At 37.3% G+C, this 25,634-nt stretch overlaps 1 protein-coding gene across 1 annotated transcript in view; it reads left to right on the forward strand.

The window, feature by feature from the left end:
- The window catches only part of LOC135079827 (zwei Ig domain protein zig-8-like), a 226,804-nt gene that overhangs the window by 137,018 nt on the left and 64,152 nt on the right, over positions 1 to 25,634 (forward strand). The window contains exon 3 of the mRNA XM_063974442.1: positions 19,420 to 19,442. The gene's annotated coding sequence lies outside the window, so the exon portion shown is untranslated. The remainder of the gene's footprint in view (positions 1 to 19,419; positions 19,443 to 25,634) is intronic.

The raw sequence follows: 25,634 nt of genomic DNA on the forward strand, positions 1-25,634 counted from the left end.
TTATTTACAAACTAGCTGTCCTGGCGAACTTTGTTCGGTTTATTTTGATCAGAGATAATGTAAGATTCTGTAAAGAATAATGAAATATTTTTTCAAATCAATCTTATAGTTTCGGAGCCTGTTCAATACATACAATCACATCTTTTCATCTTTTTGTTATTACTGTAGCGAATGGCCCTAGCATCGTCAATGTAGCTACTAACTAAACGAACTAAGTATATTTCTCAACCTTCCTCTTACATCGCTCTATTCACTCATAAAACACATATTGCGTAGTTGCGTAGTAACGCATCGTGTGACGTCCACCCGAAAGGTGGACCGACGACATCATAAAGGTAGCAGGAAGGCGCTGGACGCATGCCGCTACCAACCGGCCAACATGGAAAGCATTGGGGGAGGCATATGTTCAGCAGTGGACGTCCTATGGCTGAGATGATGATGATTGCGTAGTTCAAATTATCTAAGCGTAGGGAATACGCAGCGACTTTGTTGTACTACGTATGTAGAGATAATGTCCTTGGTATTTTTAACGTCGCCATCTTGTTACCAACTTACCAAAGCTCGTTTTATTTTATATCAATTAACAGTTCTTTCCCTGGGTGGTGTAAAAAGTATGTTACTTATTCAAACATCATCACCATCTTACCTAAGTCTGTCGCCATAGCAACAATGTTAACAGCATTGTTGTGTTCCGGCAGTTAGAGGTAAGATAGCCAGTTCCTCCGTGGTTGAGGATTCCGGGTGAAGCTCGCTTCCACCTTCGGCCTGATCATCACTTACCATCAGGTGAGATACAGGCCAAGAGCTTCCTCGTTGTGGATAAAAAAAAACATAATCAAATCCTACCCACTATTTTTGGGCGGAACATGGAAAACTAACACAAATGGTTATGTAAATTCTAATGAATCGATCTTTATACAAACGTAATAAATTACAGCGCTATCTAGATGAGGTCAGCAAACAACACCGTTCCATTGATATGTTAATTCCGCTCTATCTGTGTAACCAACATGGCCATATACCCTTGTAAATTAGTCTATAGTAAGGATATAGCATAGACTAAACAACCAGCTGATTAAGTCATTATTGAAAGAACGTATTTGTTTGAAGTAATTGCCATAATATAATTGCCTTATTGCTTTAACCAAATTTTACAAAAAGTTACTATTCAGAATTTAGATCTGTTAAAATTTAATAGGACTATTTTTATGCACTAAGCATTATGCAGTCTAGGTATCTGAGAACACACTTGGAACGAAATATTGTAGCAATTCCAAAATTTTTATTCTTCTAAAAGTTAAAGAATCTACATGAAGGTAGATAATAATTATTCTTTTTTTTCTGTTTAATAAAAAAGTTTGTAAATACGTATCAGACTTATATAAGCTGAAAATGATGTTTTTCAAAAATTGTACTGTAATGGCCGCTCTATTTGGCCTGTGGTGATGGTTAGAGTGACATGGACTGCCTTCAAATTAGGGCAAGGACTTGCCCTCTGTAAATTTAGAAGCACAGGTAGTTATTTGAGTTGCCAACCCGCATCTGAGCTTAAACTTTTGTGTGACAAAGTATTTCGATGGTTTTGTACATTGTTAAACAGTAGAAAGGTCATGTGTGTTACATTTACGTACATAACTTTATATTTATTTATCACTTAAGGGACGTTGTTAAGAGAATTCTAAAGGCTATTTCAGTACCTGAAATAATTTCTGAAGCGTGAAAAATTGCAGTAATTATTGTGAAAGACATTTCCAAAACTCAGCTTTAAGTGCCAAGAAGAAGTAATGTAAGAAACTCCGTATCTGTTGTTTTTCAGCTTCTTTTCTGTAACAAGTAGATACTTCTACCTTGTACAGAATAGTACGTTGAGTTAAAAAAAAATATGTTGTAGTCTAATATTATGCTTGTAGATTCATATTTATAAGTGACAATAGATTTCGCAGCAAGTTTCTGGAGTTGAGCCCACGTACCGGAAAATGCAGCGTGAGACGTCCAACCATAAGGTGGACCTCATAAAGGTAGCAGGAAGGCGCTGGATGCAGGCCGCTCCCAACCGGGCGATGTGAAAATCATTAGAGGAGGCCTATGTTCAGCAGTGGACGTCCTGTGGCTGAAATTTTTTTTTTTATCCACAAGAGGAAGCTCTTGGCCTGTATCTCACCTGATGGTAAGTGATAATGGTAAATGATGATGATTATACAATAAGGTTAGCTGTAATTAGTTTTTAATCAACAATAATATTACCATATTGACATGGAGAGGAAACTTCCAGTCAAAAAGACATCCCTCCACGAGTATTTGTACAAATTACCGAAAGGATCGGTCATTTGTGTTTGTAATGTTATACAAATGACCCTTACAGGAAACAAATTGAAAAGACAAACCCACCTTTGACTCCACTGTTAACTTTTTACCGGTTTGCAAATAACTTGTGAGCAAACAGAACCTTTTCATAGTACGAGTATTTCAAGCACAATACACAAGTAATATTATTTTGGTACAGTAGTCTGTCAGTGGCTGCTTATAACAATCTGTAGCATGACATCAAGGTTGTGTGTGACGTCAGTTGACAATTTCAATAACAAGAAGAGAAACAAGAAACATCAGATATCTGGCGCAATTTTGGGGACAGAAATTAAGGTCATTCTTTATGAAAAAATTAGGCCTTCACTAGACTTTATTGGGGAGCAAATGTATGTTAAAAGTGCTGGTACAATTTATTCAGTAAAGTAAAAGCAAGGTTCTTATACTGGGCTTGACATTCCTTCCATTACACATAATCATAATTTCGAACGATCATTTGGTTCATGTCTATGCAGGCATATCGTAGTCTACAATATTGTGTCAAACTATAACAAATATCCGATAGTAATGGTGATATTTTTGACGAGAAACTGAATTAAACTGCATGAACAGTCGTGATCTCTAGCATAAAACTCTCACCAGACATCACCATCTTTTATAACAATTTGTAGCGAACTATTGAATAGTTTATGGCATCGAGCACGAGAGAGCCATCGAGCTGCGACCGTTTTGCATAAAGCTATTTTTGTAGATTGCTTGGAGACTTTGTCTAGTGATAAAGTGTCTTGCTCGATTGTTCTATTGCTTATTCGTCTAGCTCTATAATGGGGGGATGAGACAAAAGACGCTGTTAGTGGAACCAGGAGTCGTAAAGGTTTGGCGTTTTTCTTAGCTTACCGAAATATACGCGAAAGAGGTTTGTTGTTGTTTTTTACATTTAAAGGTGGTAAAATAAGACAAAATGCTAAAGAACATACTTTACTAGGGGATTACTTAAAACTAGACTTATCAAATAAATTACTGTTGTAATAAATGTATCTTTCTTTCTTTCTTACTCTTTTATAATGCGATCTAGGGACTAAGATTCCCTGCCTGCTGATTGTCATACTCGAACACTATGATCTGCCTCGTCAAGGCTAGAGTGATCAGGCATTTACTGGGCAGGTATGTATTAACCCTTGACTCCATCTACACTTAACATCTGCAGGTGTTACTGTAATGAAATGCTTTCCTTTTGCTCTATAAAAAATACATCAGTAGTGTAGTGTGGTAGTGCAGTCTACAAACGAAACCCGCCGACCTGCTGACTTGAGTCGTCGACTTTTGAAATGTTGTCGAAAGTACTAGAAAGTACAAATTGTCGACATGATTCTTTTGAAATGAAGCCACCGACATCATACCACCGGACTATAGACGGGCTCGGTGTGTAAAGTCCATAATATTGGCACTATAAAGGTTAGGGTCACACCTAAATGGGCCACTATAGGTGTCCTTGCTTTACGTAATGACTACTAGAGTCATTTATGAAGACGGATAGATTAACGTGCCATCGGAACATGGGTCATTTATCTTCTAGAATAAGGTTGATTGAAGGCTGCTATATCCTAACCTAGTTTAGGTGACATGCTGAAAAAACTACTTGGCTTTTTTCTTTTGAGAATAGATTGTCTTTGCTTTAAGATGGATTTCAGCTCAGTGTTGAAAGTCAGATTAACGTAGTAGTAATGATTAATGGACATAGCGAAAATGAGTAAAATTAATTTTAGTCATTAGGTAAGTAATTCAAAGCACTTTAAATGACTATCTAAGTTTGAATGGGTAATACAATTTAATTCATTTTTTGACGGGAAAACACGAACTCTAGTGTTAATTATTAAAACATAAAGTCTGAAACTTTCATGTTGCTAAGAAAAGTCATAGCAATAAGTCTCATATTATAATAAACTAGCGGCCGCCCGCGACTTCGTACGCGTGGATCCCGTTTTACCCCCTTAGGGGTTGAATTTTGCAAAATACCGTCTTATTGAGCACCTAAGTTCTAAAAGGATCCCCCCATGCATAATTTTAGACTCCTAGCACTTGTAGTTTTTGAGACTTCGTGATGAGTAAGTCAGTTTTTTATGCATATAAATGGAATTGAAGAGTTAAATAAGTACCTAATGTAATAAAATACTAAATCTTTTTAACGAAAATTCTCTTCTTGCTGTGACATGTTATAAAACGTTTTTAATGACGTTCAAAGGCTCTCGTCTGTTTTTAGATGCAATTTTCGAGCTAAGCGGTTGTCACGTCACGTGTCGCGCTTCTATAAATTTCCGAGAAACTGTAATAATATCAGCTCGTACAGCTTGAAATACGCTCGCCTGTAATACCTTGTCATCGGGATATATTGCAATCAGGGGTCGAGTTATTCCGACGTAAAAAGTTTTTTTAATTTATTTTTGATGGAAAAAATGTGATAGGGCACGCAATTCGTATACGGCAAGCTACCATGTTTCATTTGCTTTATGGACTTGGAGATGGCAAATGAATAATTGAATATTTTTTGTTTTTATGTAAACTTAAAAAAAAAAAATAACTAAAAACTTTTTAGGTAACACACTTTATTTGAGAGCGTTAAGTTTTAACAAAATTGGTACTTACGAAGATGAATAAAGTCCATAAAATAAGACCAGAAAGAAAGAAGTTGATCTGATATTAAGTCTTCCTTTGGATTTACACCCTTTTTATAAAAACACCTTAATCAAATTCCACCAATAACTCATAACGTTCTTGCGTTTATTCATTTACCGTTTGGAAACCCCCAGTCTTTACTACAGAACCGAATAGCTTTTGTTTCCCATCCTTTCATGTAAGTACAGCGACCCACACCACATCCTTGAAGGCCGAAATTTCCGCTTATAAAGCCAAAGACGCTGGGTTAAATATTAAATCGCCGCAAGGCATACGACCTATTAATAGAAAGGCTGTAATTAATAACACGTGATCTTGGTCCGAAAATTCTAACACCAGTCTTTAGTTCCGTATGGAGTTACTCGTGTCTATTGGTAATTCTATTCATAGTTTGAAGAGCTGTCTGTCTACCATAAAGGTAGATGTTAGCCCCTTGAAATCAATCCTTTTGATTTCTTTCATTGATTACGTTCATGTGTCTCTTTTGTTTCACAAACCTCTTCTTAGATTGTACATTTTATCTAAAAATACTCCATACTAAGCATAACATTGTATACCTACGCATTAAGATTTTACATTATCCAAGCACAAATTTCGTCCTAAAATTTATTCCAAACCGAACATGACTAAGCACACAAATATAGCATCAACAAAATCGATGAGTGCTCCGAACGAGCCATATAACATACTTATACGATCAAAGCAAATAACATTTTGGGGCAAAATTTCCATACGGCTAATGTAAGTGATACATAGAGGAAGGGCCCGAGGAGCGCTCCTTGCGGGAGCCTTTTAGTGGGTCGCCATAAATCAGGTCCTAATGGAGTGTGTAAGGTCCAGGGGACCAAGATTTTTAGACTGACCAAAGAGTAAGTTGAATATTGATAGAAAAACACGATGACAGAGTGATTTGGTGAAAGCTTCTGCCGAGTCTGAGAACTTAGGTTTTTAGAAGGGTAGGCTTTATTAAAATTTTAGAAGGAGTATTTTTAGTTAACTGACTTAGTAGTGTCACGAGACGCTAAAAGCTTTCGAGTATATTTATCAGAATATTTACCTTTTTGATTAAAGGACGATGTTATAAAAATAATAATAAAATAACGCCCATTCTCCATCTTAGTAAGCTTTTTTGTAACTTGAACAGGCTAGTTACTCAAGATAAAACAAAACGAGATTTATAGCCAATATTATTTACCTTCTACTCCGAAACCGTTTTATTACGTACCAAGATTCCAAATGGACAAAAGGAAATAATTTCATTTTGTTCTTCCAACCTCATTTTGGAACTCGTGAATTTGTTGAAACGAAGTTTTCGAAGTCATCCGTCAAGGCTGGCTGGTCATTGCGAAGTATTCGAGTCTTGTTTTAAATTCAGATCTAATTAATGGTTCTTTTGGCAATTTGGAACAATCTCCATCTAATATTGAAAAGGATTATGCCCTTGGTATATATAAAAAGCGGTATCCTTAAAATGCGGTTGGCAGTTAAGAAAATGTTCGTCATAATATGAAAAGTTAGCCACTTAACCTTTAACTGGTGACATGGTTTTTGTGTAACGTAACTGGTGACGTACGGTCTGAGAGGCCGCTACCGTATCAAGACTGTAGCATAGAAACTAGGTAAGGTAGCATACCACAATCTTTAAAAACAGATTATTAGCATATAGAAGAATTAAATTAAAATGAAATAATAATCTCTATATATAATTTTTAATGCAGAACTTGCTGTTAAATTATATTTAGTAATAAAAATAAAAAAACTAGAGATGAGATCGATAATCGCAAACAAATAAATTTAAATCAACAAATTATAACAAAATTTGTATTTTTTATTATAGTTTAAATAATAACCAATTTAAAAAAACCTATCACACGTAGGTAACCTATCATTTTAGAAAACTGGCAGTGGTGAATCTTTTGTATTTTTTATAGTCTGCCAGGGCATTTATTGTTTGGCATAAAGGTGGACCGTCATTTTCACTTTCTGATTCTCGTCAATTAGTCCTTTATCTTCAAAAACACTTTCTTCGGCTTCCGAATCATGGTCACTTTGCTCCAGAACGATGTTTTCAGGAACATATTCGGCTTCCGACCCAATTGCGTCTTCCTTTTCCAGATATTTTTCAAATCGCGAATTTTTAAGTTGTTTCATAAAGTGTGGCACTACATTCTCAGCTAATGATCCTACGCGTCTTTTTTGGAGTTATTTAAGTATAAATTGCAAGTAAAAACTGTAAAAATACGAAAAAACTGTATGAAAAAAATGTCACGTAACTGGTGACATGCGGTCTGAGAGACCGCTGATGAACTTTACATCGATGTAACTTGTCGATTTGGAGCTGAATGATGCAAATATCCTTATCTACGGCGTAGACACAACTAAACTCGAAGCTACTGAAGCGGTGAAACATAGGAAGTACGGGGAAGGGGGTGAAACGATGTTTCACTGACGCCGCCCGGCCTGTGAGACCGCTTGTCACCAGTTAAAGGTTAAGCAGCGAACAAGCTAAAACTGTCTTCAGAAAAGTAGGTAATGTTATTAAACGCGATAACCAGGATTGTATTTTATTTTGAGAAAGCATTTTGGCAGTCATATTAGGGATTTGTAAAACATTTAATGGGCTCTTAGATAGGTTTTATGTGTGAAGCGTGACCAGGGAATTTTGTACTTAATGGATATAAGAAGATTTTTTTATATCCGCGTCGGAAAATGCCTACTTTTCTGGCTACAAAAATACTTTTTTGCAGCATTACGTTTAAAAAATCTTATAGTAACAGATGACGTCGGTACATCCCTGGTACGTAAAGCACGCTTAAAGTTACTATAGAAAACTGAAGGGCACAAAGAAGGTAAAGCAAATCTCAATAATTTCTTGGGACTGTAACCGGACTGAGACTTAATTGATCTACAATTCAAACTACCACTTATCTACTTAAGTAAATTTTCATTGATTTTAATTTTGATATCACTTGTAAATCTCTATGACACATACAAGAATCTGTTCCCAAGCCACAAAGTCTTGTTTAAACAATGAGTCACCAGAAATCCGCTTCAACTTACCCTTTTGAATATTCCAAAGTCTCCATTATTCTAAAACTAAGTGGAATAACTATTATAACGTATGCTGGGACTATTTAGCCAATGCGCCTTAAGATTAAGGGCGTAAACTGTCCTAAATTTACAGCCAGAACTTCAGCCACATTATGCACCTTAACTCCTCCACCTCAGAGATCAAAACTGGTTGATTCTTGCGAACTGTCTAAGAAGTTACTGAACGCTCATATAAATGCCACAGTTCCAGTTCAAATGGTCGGAATATGCAGAACTTGGTATCTTGAACGTTCATTAGCAAACTTAATGCAACAACAATAATTTAGTATTCATCTTGATGAGTCTTGTAAAAGTTGCACATTCAAGCAATTGGACCGAGGGAAACTGCAATAATGAACAAAATATAATTTATTTTATGTAATTTAATTAATGTTACATGAATTTAACTGTTACTTTTGCTCATATTTTGTAGGAACAGGAACAGGTAGCTTAAAAATTTCTCTCTGATCAAAATTTCAATAACGAAATTGAAAAACAATTTTAGAATATTCTGATATCATGATCTGATGATGGGATGAAGGCAAATGGAGGGTTTAGATAAACCATGAAAATTTTATTTGTTACGTACTTTTCTTTGAAAGTACTGAAGCGGATACCCTTTCAGACTTATGGACAAAACTATGCATATGAAGTGGAATAACGAAGTGAGTTCTTTTGCAACTGATACCCCGACGATGGATCACACGATGCACTTTGCGTCTTTGTATGATGTGCGCAAACGAGTGAAACTCAGTAAGCTAGTAGATTCTGTGTCGGGTGTAACTTACCTTTAGGACCTAGTTATTTCAAAATATGGGTAAAAAGATATTGATTCAGTAGGTATTAAAAAGTATAAGCTGAATAGAACGAATGAAATAAAATAAAACCCAGTCTTGCGAGAAATTGTTTTAATAAATACTTACACAGATTTATGCGGAAAAGATTTAAAGTTGATGGGAGATTTTATAGATTTTTTGAGAACTTAAGAAGCGTTATAGTTACTAAAAATTGTAATAATAATTCTGCAGCATGAATGCTCCTTAATTTATCAGGTATGAGACAATCCAACGCTCTCAAAAGATCTGATAATGATCACATTAAACAAGATTGTACTATCGATACTGTTGACAGTAAAATATCGTTAGCTATGCAACACTACAAGTAAGTACGGTACTAATACCATGGGTATAAGGTGCAAAGTTCAACCCTCGGGTCAAGCTACCCTGTAAACTAATAAGGCATCTAGGGCACAAAATATAACAGAAGGTAAACTCATGTATGTACCTCGCTTTGCATACCTCGCTCGCTCGCACGCTCGCACGCTCGGCTGTCGCGCTAGGGTTGTCTTGTCATGTGTTGCGTTTATTTCGTTATGATAGAAAAATGTAACTTTTAGTACTATGGAAGAAAGACAATAACAGATATCTACGTCGTGTATAATTATGTAGTTATGTTTAGTACGTTATAATAGTAATAATTTGCAAACAAATACACGAGAAGGAAGTAGTATGTAGTTGAGTGGTTGACACTATTATCCAATAATTCCTAAAACCTCTTTAAAACAATTCGATATTACTAATAATTGAATTGGCTTTCAATTTGTCAACGATAAACGAACTATTTAAATACAAATAAATACCTTACTTACCTCCCGGAATCAACTGGTAGTTTAAAAAACGAAAATTTAGTTTTTAATGTTGAGTGTAAGCAACCGTCTACTTAACAAATGTTATAATACCCCTTTTTTGTTGTTCACTCATTTTAGCACAACAAAATAATTTTACAAACGCGTGAGCAGCGTCACTCAAGCGAACGCAGTCGCGCCTCGCATTCGTCCAAGACAGTCTTGATAACGCGTACGTGAGCGGTGTCTATGTGTGCGTGGCTCGAGCGCGCTTAGTATGAAGTTTACCTTCTGTTATATTTTGTGTCTAGGGTCAATGAAATCTAAACCACGCGCAACCTCAAGGTCAAATGCGTAATAAATAATTTCTAGCGTATAATTTCTAGCGTCCGGTTGAGCTTCGACTGGCGGTTTCCCCGGCTTTTTGGCGCACCCTAAAACAATCCTTCCATTATGCAATTGGAATGGAACGTAGAACCAAATAACCATCAGATAGGTAATGCTTACCGGGAAGTGCGGTGCGGCGTGTTTGCCGGGCTAGGTACAAGCGAGCGGGGTGGATCCACGCGAGACATTTTCTCTCTCTTCCTGCTGTCGCCTGCCGCAATTTCAATAATAAAGAGCTTTTCTCGCTTTATTACGTGGCAAACACATGGCATAAATGGCGTCTCTCGCGAAAATTTGTAAAATTAATGGCTGTTCTGAATATTTAATTTGCTGGGTAACCTTTTTTCTCTCCGTGACAGTTTTTTTCTCTTTATTTTAACGTATTTTTTTTTTTTTTTTTTTTTTACACCGCTTTGGGAACTTTCATTTTGCCACCGCTGTCGTGTATTTAACCGTGGCATTAAAAAGTTGCTGTATGCGATCTTTATCGATGAACAGTATTTTGCATTATTTACTTGGAATGTCTTTCTTTGGAATAATCAGCCAATTACCTTAAATAAATAATTAGTACACACTGGAGTTGTCAAGCCGATCAATTTTAATTTATTACGATACTTACGATATCATCTGTGCGATTAATCGATAATTCGATTTTCGAGGTTTTGTTGTTGTTGTTTCTTGTTATGTTTTTTTTATTTTTATTCTTCTCTTGTGTTGTTTTGATAAGTTATTTGTATTTTTTTTTTTTATTCTTGATGCGTACTGTAACTAACCGAATTATACACACAACCCTGCGTTGCGTGCCCCTAGGAGAGACATCGAACTTTCACTAATTATAATTTACGGTTACATTATTTTAGACGGTGTCTTCTCCAAGGGTTGCGCAATAAGCAAGGGCGTCCGCGGAAGACCAGCTTCGTGACTTGCCCTTTTGAGCATGTCACGATAAATGCTGAGCGGGTGCCTATTGGCACAGTTTTTTCTCACCACTTGTTTTTTGATAGCCTACATATTTTGTGTTTTTGTTGTTTTTTTTTTTTTGTATTGTGTCTTTTTTACTGTGTCAATAAACCTTTTCTATTCTATTCTATTCTAAATGCGGTCTCAGTTTAAACCGAAAACAAAATCCTTTTCTAAAATTCAATTTTAATTTTAGAAGTCGAATAGTACTTAGATAAGATTAAGAGCCAAAGCACACGATACGTTGCGGCGGTGCGCAGAGCGGTGTCGCTGCGTCGTCTTACAAAGAAATATCTGTGGGTCTAGACAAAGTGCACATTATAATCGCAAACCAGTCGAAAAATGGTTATGATAGATTCGATCAAAAAGTGCAATTTGTCTATGGAGGCTGTAGCGAGCATACGAGCTATGCGGCACCGCGACACACGATACGGCGAAATCATTGCGGGTGCGGCAACGCATCATGTGTTTTGGCTCTAAGGTTTGGCTTTCTCGCTTCGAATATAAATAGTTGGTACATGCATATTCAAAGCTGAAAAAGCAAGATTCACTGAACTTGTTATTGAAATAAGTGATTTGATTTAGAAATCTTATTTTCAAATACGTAGCAGCGACGTCAAATAATTTAGTTATGATAGAAAGCGCTGGCACAGACTGGGAACAAATGTAATTCCCTAGCGTCGGTTGAAGAAAATAAGATGAATGCTGGAAAGTTGGGATTGGCGCACTTATTCAGCATTTTGAGATGCAACAAACATAAATAAATCATTGCTGGATTAAATTATAGTTTGTAGTTTTGTGAAGAGATTTGGGAAGGTAATGTAGAAGATTACTGTCGAGCATAGTATGGTTCGGTTGAGAACCAAGAGGATAGAGCTCTAAAATTTTCGAATAGTATCCTAAATCTTGGTAGCCAAATCTTATTAAAAAAAAGCTATTCCCCTTAACTTTATTCATCAGGTCAATCAGTGGTTTGCATTCCTACAACAGCAAATGCGATTACGAATTCGAGTATTGTTAGCTATACAAAATACAAATGTATGTTTAACTAGTTTTCCGCCCGCGGCTTCGCCCGCGTGGAATTTCGTTTGTTAAATTTTCTTGAATTTTCTTTGCTATAAACCTCACGGAGCCCGAGACCTTTCCAACGAATGCAAAACCGTGGAAATCGGTTCGTGCGTTCTGGAGTTATAGCGTCAGGGAGGAAAACCCGACTTATTTTTATATAGTAGATAATAATAACGAGGATATAGCTTGGAGACATAACATGTTTAATGCGCCTATAGTTTCCTCTTTCATATCAAAATAATGTTTTATCTATTATTCTATTTCTTCTATATTATTTGTATTTAATTTGCTTGTTTACTCGCATTCAACTGAATAGAGATCAGATTCAGTAGAGATGTTTTGTAAAAATAAATTACAATTACATACTTCTAGAGTTTCCAAGAGAATTCTACGTAAGACAAGATACCGTTGTACATTATACTTTCATTTGCTCCACAAAGAAGTGCCTTGTAAAACGATCTTAGCCCAACTGACTTAAAATCTCCTTGCGAAGGCAGTAAAAACACTTATCTTGCATTTTCCAGCTAAGAAAAAAGACTTAACTCACCTTCATTCAAAAAATAACAAGAACTGGGACCGTTTCCGATTCCAACCTTCGCTTTATGGTGTACCGAGGTTGGTTCTACCGAACGACCATTCATGAGCAAGTTATGAGTTAGTTTATTTATTAAAAACTAGCTGACCCCGCGAACTCTGTTCCGCCTTAAAGACAATAAATAAGCCATCGCAATTTTTCCTTATTTGCTCACCGTTTAGACCTACCCTGGACTATGACAAACATTTTAAAACCAAAATCAGCTCAATCGGCCCAGCCGTTCTCGAGTTTTAATCAGACTAACGAACAACAATTCATTTTTATTTTGTATTGTATAGAAGATATGTTGATGATCCGTTCTACCTTTAATACTAATACCTTTGATTATGCTTATTATTTTAGAACTTAAAACACCAATTAATTAGGAAATTCTGAACCGCCGCTACCTCCCTCATAAACAAGGTTTAAAGATTGTTTAACCCTTACACAAATTTTCTCAGTTTATTTCCAATATTGTTACAATTTAGGCTTACTAAGAGGAACCAATGTCTACCTAATATCCTTAAATTTAATAACTTCCCTTACCGTTATGGATGTACGTATCATAATATACAGTAAATGGGCCACTCTGTATTTCAGGCTAACTTAAGAGCGGAATTTCACAAAGCATTATACTCTAGAACTTTATAAATAACGACCGAAGAACGCAATTTGAATATCGCAAAAATATACCCTGAAAAATGTTCAGTGAAGTTCGGGCCCATAATTTTGAGGCATACGGTAAAATCCACTCTCTGAAAATAGGGTTTGTAACACTGCGTGTGGAAAACGAATTGCCTTTTTCATATCTACCCAAATGTGTGGGTTTGGAGGTGATATTGAGGGCATATTAAATTTGGAAATAATACGGTGTGGAAGTGAGATCTTCATTGCCTTTCATCAAACTTTCGGAGTCATGGGAAATTCTTCCATGCAATATGGAGCAGCTGCGAACTTTGTGAAAAGTGTGTAACTAGCAATTTTTGCATTGTTAGGGTTCTGATAAGGCAAAAACGGAACCCTTTGAGGATCACTTTATTATTTTGTGTTATTCATAAACATGACATTATTATTTATCATTTTCATTATACTTCCAATAAAATTGCAAATTGTTTAGGAACATTTTAATAGCACAAAGAATTTAATAACAGAAGTTAATTTGCTAAATAGTAATTGTAAATATAATAAAGGTCAGTAAAAGGTTCAATTTGTTTAAACTTATAAGTAGCATTAATCGCACAGTGACATCCTGCACATCATAACTTAATTTTAAAACTAAAAATCCTCAAACGTCATACAAATTCAGTAAGTATGCAACCTTAACTACCGTGCCTTAACTGCCTTAAAGCTTCACTAATAGTCTTCCAGTCTTTCAGAATTTCCGCGACGTTTAATTTATCTTCTCGACATTTTACTTTCAGGATTTTAAAGACTCGCTGAAAACGTCCATTCCTCGTACTTAATGCAATCAATTCTGAAGAAATATTGCAGGCGCCGTCGATTCATTACCGTGTCCAGAATAATCTACAGTTTCCAGTTGCAGAATTTGAAATTGACTTTTGGATTCAGTATTCGCAAAACGTTCTTGATGGTTGATTATTTATGAAGCCCTTAGTCTTTCTTCTATGACGTCACATATCTCATGACGTCTTATTTCTGTAATGTATAGAATAAAGAGGGTAGACTTAACACCACTATATAAATATGTGTGCAGCGCCGTTGACAGTTTAGTCTTATATTAAACGCGATACGAATACACTACGGTCTTTGATTTCTCAGTGGCGACAGGATTTTAAGTTTAAATATGGCGGTCGGCAAGATAACGGAATTTGATTTGGATTGCGGAAACTGGCAGTTGTACGCGGAAAGGCTGGAAATGTATTTTAAAGTGAACGGCATTAGTGAAGAAATGAAATTACCAACATTAATCACTACAATGGGAGACCGCGCATACGAACTATTGACGAACTTGGCGAGCCCACGGAAACCGGCCGACATGACTTTCAAGGAAGTGAGTGAAATATTACAACAACATTTGAACCCCAAACCATCGTTTTTGGCAGAACGTTTTGTGTTCCGGCAAAGGAAACAAAAGGCGGATGAAAATATTTTGGGGTATGTGGCGGTACTCAAAAAACTATCTAAAAACTGTGAATTTCGAGCGAATTTGGAAGAGAATCTCAGAGACCAGTTTATATGTGGCATACGTGATGATGGAATTCGTCAACAGTTATTTGCAAAAAACCAAATAACATTCAAGGAATCGGTGGCAATAGCGGTTTCATTCGAGTCGGCGGTGAGGGACGCGGCAGTCGTGGAGGCGGCGGCGGACGGAGCCATCGCGGGCGGCCGGGCGGCCGCGGGCGCGTACTCCACAGACGCGTTCTCGGGGTCCCGCTCACGGCTGTCAGCGGGACGGCCTTCTTCAGTCGGCGGTGAAGATGCCATCAACAACCTACAAGTTGGCGGTTGCTTTGCATGCGGGGACTACAGACATAGGCGGAACGAGTGCAAATTCAAAGAATACGAGTGTAGTAGGTGCAAGAAAGTGGGACATTTACGTCGAATGTGTCCAGAAAACTCTAAAACGGCGGCAGCACGTTTTGGCGGGAAGAATGAGGGGAGCCGAGTTGCCCACCGAGGCAATCGCGGCGCTGTACAGAGCAGAGGATCCAGAACCCCGGCATCCACCCGAGCCCATTACCTGGAGGACGCTCGGGAGACGGCAGAACGGGATGAAGAAGAGGAGGAGCCAATGTATCAGATGTCATTGAGTAGTTACAAACCGGTGAGCATAATTTTAAATGTAAATAACGTTAATTTACAAATGGAAATTGATACAGGCTCACCACTATCGTGCATTTCTCTTGTAGATTACAATAAATATTTTAAAAATGTTCCGTTACAAAAATGTAATTTATCTGTTAAATTTTATAACGGTTCCAAAGTTAAGCCATTAGGCTACTTAGAGGTCGATGTAAATTACAAGAATAGGAGAAAAATATTGGACTTGTATGTTTTTAAAAACGGTATGACAACTTTATTAGGACGGCAATGGCTAGCGGAGTTAGAAATGACCGTACCTATTTTGTCAACTTGTCATAATTACAATATCATAAATGATCAGAAAACAGAAGTTATAAATGGCATTTTTTCTAGATTTAAGGAGCTGTTTGATGGTCAACTGGGGTGTTTCAACGGTGGACGGGCGACGCTGCGCCTGCGGCCGGAGGCCCAGCCGGTGTTCTGCCGCGCGCGCCCGCTGCCCTACGCCCTGCGCCAGCGCGTGGACGCCGAGCTGGACGCCATGCTGCGCGCCGGCGTCATCGAGCCCGTGGACTGCTCCGACTGGGCGACCCCACTGGTAATTGTACACAAACCCGATGGGGCCTTGCGTATTTGTGCCGATTATAAAGTAACTTTGAACCGCGCGTTACAAGTCGATAAGTACCCTGTGCCTAAAATTGAGGATTTATTTTCTAGTTTACATGGCAGTAAGTATTATACGAAGTTAGATTTATCACAAGCCTATAATCAAATTATGTTGGATGATACACGAAATCTGACAGTTATAAACACTCATAAAGGTTTATTTAGATACAACAGGTTAGTATACGGACTCGCGTCGAGTCCTGGTATTTTTCAACGAATTATGTCTCAGTTATTTGAAAATATACCTAATGTCACGGTATTTTTAGATGATATCTTGATAAGCAGCTCATGTATAAAATCACACATTGATACCATAAACAAAGTATTGAGCATACTCATGGAAAAGGGCCTAAAACTTAAAAAAAGTAAATGTGAATTTTTTTCCGATTCCGTCAAGTACTTAGGTTTTATTATTAGCGAAGATGGAGTCAAAGTAGACTCTGGTAAAATTGAGCCTATTTTGAAAATGTCTCCTCCTAAGAATGTGTCCGAAGTCAAGTCTTTTTTGGGCATGATTAACTTTTATGGAAAATTTATTAAGAATTTAAGTTTTCACTTAGCACCGTTATACGATTTATTAAAAAAGGGTAAGCATTGGTGTTGGGGCTTAGAACATAGCAATGCATTTAATTATGTAAAAAAAATATTAACGGGGTCCGAGGTGTTGGCGCACTACGATGAGTCATTACCTATTGTGGTGACATGCGATGCGAGCGCGCGCGGTGTCGGCGCGGTACTGGCGCAGCGGGCCTCGGGCCGGGAGCGCGTTGTTGCATACGCGTCGCGCGCTCTCACGCCGGCCGAGATTAATTATAGTCAAATACACAAAGAAGCACTAGCTATTGTTTTCGCAGTAAAGAAATTTCACCAATATTTATATGGGCGGTCGTTTGTGTTAAAGAGTGATCATAAACCCTTAGTAAGCATATTTGGGCCCGCATACGGCATTCCAAGTATGACGGCGAGTCGTATGCAACGATGGGCGCTGTTATTATCGGCTTATAACTTCACTATTGAGTATATAAATACAAACGCCAACACAGCTGATGCTTTATCGCGGTTAGTTGATAGTTATAAAGCAAAAGATAGGAGTAGCAGCAATGATGATGAACCAGAGCAAACGTATTTACATTTTGCATCGGAGGCATTGATGTTAGATTTCAGGGAAATAAAAAAGGAAACACAAAGGGATCCAATCCTCGGCCGGGTGTTAAGCTTCATCAGAGATGGTTGGCCAGATGAGGTTGACAGCAAGGAACTGAAACCATACTTTAATAGACGACTCGAATTATATTCTGAGTTAGGTTGTATAATGTGGGGTCATAGGTTGGTAGTACCTAAATTGTGTCATAATAAAATTACAAGTAAGCAAGGCTTAGTAGGGTGGCCACAGTTGCCAGTGGAGTCGGAGACTGGGGGGTCGTCTTCGGACTCGGTGAGCGGGTCGATTGGCTCTGAGTTGGGCGGCGGGGTGGAGGGCAGTGGTACTCATAGTACAGACACAAACAGTGTTGTACCGTCCACCGGTGAACGCCGTTACCCCTTAAGGGAGAGGAAACCACCTAATAGATACGGCTACTCATAATGAAATTTAATAATAAAATTGTATACTTAGTTATAAGTTACTTGTTGTGATAATATTTTATAGTTTTCTTATATACTGTTTAAAAATCATATTTACTGTAAACGTTTATTAAGGAGGGAGGTGTAATGTATAGAATAAAGAGGGTAGACTTAACACCACTATATAAATATGTGTGCAGCGCCGTTGACAGTTTAGTCTTATATTAAACACGATACGAATACACTACGGTCTTTGATTTCTCAATTTCCATTACAATAAATTGGATTTTGACGCTAAATTAAAACAGCCCGCATCTGTCAGTTTGCGTTCTTTGCTCGTACCCGCACTGTCAAATCAATACAGAACAGATATTGATAATGTTGTTCATACATACATGATGCAGACGCGGCCTGCAGACCGGAAAACGCAGCGTGAGACGTCCACCCACAAGGTGTACCGGCGACATCGTAAAGGTAGCAGGGAAACACTGGACGCAGGCCGCCACCAATCGATCAACATGGAAAGCATTGGGGGAGGCTTATGTTCAGCAGTGGACGTCTTATGGCTGAAATGATGATGATGCAGGCTGCGTTCACTTAATGATGTATAAATCCATTTTAATGTTAAAATGCAATGAAGTGAACCATTTATTTCAAAAGCACTTCCACCTGACCCAAATTCAGAACTTAAAAACTATTCCATTCCAAAGTAATTCAAAACTTTAAACAGGTGAATATGAGACGAGCGTCTTTTATACGAACAATTTAAACACGGGCGAAACTATTACAGTATTCTGTTGAGGAAATTTAAAATACAACTTTGTAAGGCGTCCTTATGAAACAGTTTTTTTAGTTTTACACCGACTTGTTTAATAAAAGCGCCTTTTCAGCGACAGAAAACTGGTGCAGTTAAATCCTTGCAATAAAGAAATTGCTTTCAATTTGCGCCTTGAGAATGCTTTGTTCTTGAAAAATAATAAAAGTTTAACTTGTATGGTGACCAATTGTTTTATTTCTGCTCAATGTCGTAATCTGTGAATTAAAGACAGGTTTAGTAAAATAAAAAATGTTTCTAACAACTTGAGTTCAGAACTTTGTTTTGCCAAATTGTCCATGACACTACTCGTAACTCGTTGTCCTAGTTGGGTGACAGGATGTAAGCGCGACTCTATCGCCCGTATTTACAAACATTACTATGAGATCTCACAGTGCGCGTGCACGCACAGGGCGATACACGAACCCGTCACAGAGCTCTATTCATGTTTCTTTCTTCTTCTTCGAGTGGAGTACAATAACGTGTGTTCTATTTATCTATCTAATTTTTTTTTATCCACAACGAGGAAGCTCTTGGCCTGTATCTCACCTGATGGTGAGTGATGATCAGGCCGAAGGTGGAAGCGAGCTTCACCCGGAATCCTCAACTACGGAGGAACTGGCTATCTTACCTCTAACTGCCGGAACACAATAATGCTGTTAACATTGTTGTTATGGCGACAGACTTAGGTAAGATGGTGGTAGCTAGCCAGGCGGACTTAGAACAAGCCCTACCACCAACCAAACCGAAGAGAAAAATCTGCCCCCACTGGGAATCGAACCCGGGACCTCTGCGTCTGAAGCAGGTGGTCTTACCACTAGACCAAAGAGGCGGTTAAATTTTCATATTATAGCCGCCTAATATTCTGTAGGATGTAAATTATTGACTGTCTTTTATTACATTACTAACAATATTTTGTTTTTGTTACAGGTTCAAATCAAATGGACGTAACGGTACGTAGTTTTTTGATTTTAAATCATCATCATCATCTCAGCCATAGGACGTCCACTGCTGAACATAGGCCTCCCCCAATGATTTCTACAATGGCCGGTTGGTGGCGGCCTGCATCCAGCGCCTTCCCGCTACCTTTATGAGGTCGTCGGTCCACCTTGCGGGTGGACGTCCTACGATGCGCTTCGGTACGTGGCCTCCACTCTACTTGATTTTATAAATATTCATGAAATATTGAAAATTTTTGGTAAATAGGTACAAAAGTTTTAGAAAAATGATTACAATCCCTATCTAGATAATAATATTCGTTACATTATTTATTTGCCTTTTATAACTTTTGTGATATCTTAGGAGTGAAAGCTTTTAGAACTTATTTACTTACTTTCGTTTTAACTTGAGAGTTAGTATTTTAGTTGAAAGTCTGATAACATGTAGGTAAGTGGAATGTATCATTTATTAGCTACTTATTTTTCTTTTATTTATAGAAGTTTAAAATAGGATTAAAGGTGAGCCAACTAAATGTATATTTTTTAACAGTACAAAAATATTTCTAAAAATATTGCTAGCATTTTCGTTTGATTTTTGCATCGACTACTTACATGCTTTAAATATTTACAATATACCTAACATTACAAATCATTAAAAAAAACATTTTCATAAATTAAGCTTTTTAAAGTTTTATGTCAAAGTTCATTCAACTTTCACGCAGAAAAAAATATTCTTTATATCTATAAAAAAACAAAACACTGTCATCTTTCTTTTGTTTATATCACAAAAGGAATAGAACAGTTTCGGATTGTACGCCTGTTCATCTGTCCATCACTTCCATTTATTGGAGCGGGATTGACGTTAGTGTATTTGAAATGTTTTTGCAATACGAAAATGTCTCGCAAATATTTTTCAGCTTGAATAAGTTACATACAATAAATAATAATGCTTCATAATGGTTTAGTTGTAAAAAATTGTCTACAATTCTCATAACTACAGTAGATATGCATTTTGCATATCCAAGCGAGTTATGAAATATTTTAATGGGAAATCACTTTTTACTCTTTGAGTTAATACAATAAATATACTTATGCCCGTATTCACAAACGAAGCAGCAAATCTACGGCACAGCGTTCGTGTGTCACCCTATGCGTCCACGCGCACTGTGAGACCTCATAGTAATGTTTGTGAATACGGGCGTAAGATCCTTCATTTTACCACACCTGCCAGCCGAGTGGTGTTCCTTTCCACCTTCGGCCCGTAGCTTTATACCATACGTTTGTATTAACTGTCATCGCTAGCGAGTCATAAATCTATGAACATAATCAGTGCTTGAAAGTCGCCACTAAGGGCGCTGTACAATTTGTCACACCTTTAATATAAAATTTGCTAGATTTTGACCGCGGCTTCACCCGGGTGAAATTTAGGGTATTTAGGTATTCTGGGTTATAAACAATAATACTGTAAAGTTTCATCAAAATCCGTTCAGCAGTCTTTGCATGAAAGGGTAACAAACACCCAGACATCCAAACATACAAACTTTCGCATTTACCTACTATAATATTAGTAGGATACGCAGTTGCTAGCGAGCACACCTAATGTAAACTCATGGTAAGCGCATAGATCATCACACTATAAGGTGAGATGATGGCTAAGAGTCAGTCCTAATTCCGTTATCAGAACTGATAGAAACATTGTAACTTACGTTGTTAATCTATCTTTTGCCGTAAAATGTTTTTGACGACACTTTAAACATGAAGACTACAATGTATTTTACAGCTGACATAAAAAGAAACTGGATGAGTCAAGTTAAGGAAATTAAATCGAACAAAGGTACATCAAGTCGATTGAATGGAATGTTCATTTCATCACAACGTTATTCCTGAAAATCTTAAGAGGACATGAGTGTATCGTTTTCACAATCATCATCATCATAATTTCAGCCACAGGACGTCCTGACACAGCTGAAAGTAGGCCTCCCCAATGATTTCCTTATATAGCCCGGTTGGTAGCGGCCTGCGTTCAGCGCCTTTACAAAGTCGTCGGTTCACCTTGTGGACGTCCACATTTTTGATAATCAATCATCAAAAATATTAATTAATATTCTTCTCGCCTATTTTACCAGAGCCATCATTACCAATCCAGTCAATACATTTATTTCATAACATAACCTCTCTACACGGTATTCATTAAAAATAACCACAAAATAAATGGTAAATGACATAAGTTTTTTAAAATCAAGAATGTTAAAAATAAATTGACAAATCAATACTTTCTTCTTGTTTTTTCCAATCCGAATTTAATTTTAGATTTAAAGCACAATCTACTAAACCAATCAATCCAACTGTACTAAATATAGGTAGAGAACTACCAAAAGTGTACTACCATGTCAAACTACTAGACATTTTAAACTCAATAATTTAAATGTAAAGTTTAAAATCCATCTGAAAAATTCGTAAGTATGTAGCCTGGTGGCTGTACACAATCAACTACAAACAGCGATTAAATGTAAGCATTATTTAATGTGCCTTTCAAATATCCATTACTCGCTTGTTATTACAACTGCTACAAATGGAGGTAATGTGAAAAGTTTGAAAAACAAAACTGATCATTATTACGGTTGCGAAGAAAAACTAGAAGGTTTGATCGACGTGTTTTACACGCGAGGCTGCGATCAACTTGGCCGTAATTTACCGTGCGCCATTCTGCTCACTTATGACTAAGGCTGGGATGCCATCTATGGGTGAAAATCTGTCAAACTCCATTAAAAAACCGATTCTCGTTAAAGTAAGTCTATGTGGGAAGTGCCGAGGAGTTAAGTTTGGTTCTTGGTAGAGTCAATATTTTTATAGCTTCTGGTCAGCTACGGGACGTCTTAAGCAAGGATTCCTTACAGAACTGCATGATTGAATAACTTGCTATCGTCATCATTGGAGCCTATGTCCATTCATTAGCACGGATATGAATCTTTTTTCAATTTACTCCGGAGTTACACATCTCTACTGTTGAGGCAATAAATTCGTAGAATGCCTGATGTTTTGTGAAAACAATCGCAATTCATTTTGATATGTTTTCAATATTTGGTAAAATGTTATTGAAATATTTATTCTGAACTTTGATTCAATTTAATTTGTTTGTATTGTGTTGGTTATAATAGTCTGTTCATATAGAAATTAATAATAACAACCAATAGCTTATATTATGGTATAGGTCCGAACTGGCTGATTCGAGATCCTCTCGATCGATCGATGATCGAACGCTCTCCTCCTCGAATTTTTGATAAATTAAAACAACTGACGCCCGTATTCACATACATTACTATGAGGTCTCACAGTGCGCGTGAACGCACAGGGTGACACACGAACCAATCACAGAGCTCTATTCAACGCTGTGCGTTCGATTTGCTGCTTCACTTAAGCAAGCATCGTTTGTGAATACGGGCGTGAACGTAAATTTCAATTTTACGAGCTGCATTGTTTGCAGATCTGTCTTATAACCAACTGATATGAAAACAGAATACAATGAACTTGTCTGGATCTAGATCCAATTAAGAGTAGCGTTTCTGACATGACGTGTCTGGTCAATGTGTATTAGCGACTGCTGAGATCGTGAAGGGATGTGTCGAATATCGATAACAGTAACTCGAGCAGCATCGATATTTTTGCTACAGTTACAAATAATTAATATTACTTAATTGATATTTATTGATATTTATTGTCCGTGGTGCATAATCTTTTCTTAAAGGTTTTAAACCTTTGTTTGTCACCTGTCATCCGCTTTGCAATGGAGGGAAGTCGAACCTTAATTTAGAACTCCTCCAATGTTCTTCTGATTAATTTCGTTGCGGGTCCAATGACAGTTTAACTTTCCCCCGGGACAAAATTTACCTTCATTGGTTGGGTTTTTGTGGCGGTCAAGCTGTAGACCCTGCCTACACAGGAGTTGCAGTGGTGGAATCGAGAGGTGGGAATAGTCTTTACAGTTACAAATAATAAAGATAATATTCAATAGAAACACCGGGTCCGAGGGCACCAGCCCCAAAATTAGCTGATCAGTATTAGGAAACAGTCTACTATTCCCAAGCTTAAGCAATTAATTATTATTTGCACCAATGTTTTTACGTAAATTCGTCGTATGTGAAAAATTTAATTTCACTGTATTTATCTTATTCGTTGGCAATAGCTACTACAGATAAATTAGGTAGTTGATAATAACTACGAGTATAATACTGGTTAAAGGGTTAAGATTTTGATAAAGAGCAAATCCTAATGAGTTAGAAAAGGGCACTATATCGATAGTTTAAATCCGGTTTACTCGATAAAGAAATACCACATCTCGATTTGGAATCAAATCGCTTTCAGTCTACAGTTTCTTCGGTGACGTCTTACTAATTGGTGCCTCTGTCTTTGTGTCGGTTTTGCGGGCGAAGCTAGGTTGTTAACTTTGTAATGAAATCTCGTCAGTTCTCGAGAGGTTATCGAATATAACAGAAAGACGGGGACGTCTCTAGGGATCTGTGGCTGGAAAGTTTTCGGTTTGCTAATTAGATGTCTATTTTGCTTATTTTATTGTTTATCATTAACTTAAATGTTTTATTGTCGTAAAAATATGTCTAAGAAGGATGAGGCTGCAGTTAATAATTGTGTTTCTAGCAGACTAAAAAGGACCACTCCCTATTTTTCCGTAAGGTGGTGACTAAAGGAACATAAAGCGTCCTCAACCCATCTTTCCTTCTTTGGCAAGGTCAATGATGGCCTTCTTCTTTTTCAGTTTTTTCTTTTTCCTTTTTTAATTTTTCTTCTCTGAAAATGAAGAGGTAAATGAATAGCAAATACCCTGATGATGATAATGTGCAGGCGTAAGTCATTATCAATATTAAATCAATCAATCCGAAATTCGTAAGAAAAGCAACATATCTGCAAAAAAAAAATCCAAAAAAGTTACAAACAATACCAACTTCGCCCACGAATTCACTCACGCGTCACTCTCATTGTAAACAAGCAATAAATCTACCAACTTTCGGTTCTTTGTATACTATACTGTTAAAAAGTCACCATTAATCGTACACACACAGCTTCGTCGCTAACTTTTCCCTCCCGACCCCGTTAATCTTGGGACCAACATAGATACAGGGTGTCCCAGAATGGGTGAATCAAACTGCTAGGGAAGGTAGCTCTACTAAAATGTACAATCCCAAAAAAATATGAAAAAAAATTTTTGAGTTCGGATATTTTTTTAAATAAAGTGCTCTAAACTCGAAATCTAGGTAGATTTGGGAAACGAAAAATGCGCAATAAAGATTTTCTATGACGGATCCGGGCAAAGCCGCGGGAAAAGTTAGATGCTTTACAATAAATTATCCGACTACCGCCTCGATTACGCTTCCTTATTCATCTCGACCGCAATTAAACCTAATATACCTAAAGGGTTCCCTTTTGTTCTAGGGGATTACTTTTTGTAATTTAACTTTTTGTGATATGGGTTCAACTGGCCTTGACAACCGGTATAATAATAGTTGAAAAACTCAAGTTTTAATCTCATTTGCTGATTCCAATTCAGACCAATTATCAGTTGAAACGTAGTTACACTAATAGTTGGAATTAATGAAATACCTAATGCTTGGTGTTTCTTTACGAGATCGAATCAGAAATGAGGATATCCGTGAACGAACTAGAGTCGCTGACATAACCCGATGGATTATCAAGCTGAAGTGGCAATGGGCAGGGCACATAGTACGGCGTACCGGAAAATGACCACCAACAAGATGGACCGACGACATCACAAAGGTAGCAGGAAGGCCCTGAACGCAGGCCGCTACCAATCAATCAACATGGTAATCATTAGGGTAGGCCTATGCTCAGCAGTGGAATTATGATGATGATGATGTCTATGTGCATCAAAAAATAAAGATCAGAAGCTAGTTAACACTATATGAAAGTCCAAAGAGAAACAATTGAACAATACTGTCAAACCATAGACTGAAATAGGCATGATATAGGTACTTATCATATTTGAAAAGATCCGAAATCTCTAAATTAAATAGTGGTCCATTATCTAAATTCAATTCACCCCTATTTGGACATTGTCATTACTGCAGGCACTTCCCCATGGGCATGGTTTATAATTCGGCTCATAAAGGGTTTAAAGGTCGCTTAAATAAATACGTCGTTTTAAACGAGTGTTTATATGACCTTTATAGCTCTACG

Source organism: Ostrinia nubilalis, chromosome 17 (genome assembly GCF_963855985.1).
Source record: "Ostrinia nubilalis chromosome 17, ilOstNubi1.1, whole genome shotgun sequence".
Taxonomy (NCBI): domain Eukaryota; kingdom Metazoa; phylum Arthropoda; class Insecta; order Lepidoptera; family Crambidae; genus Ostrinia; species Ostrinia nubilalis.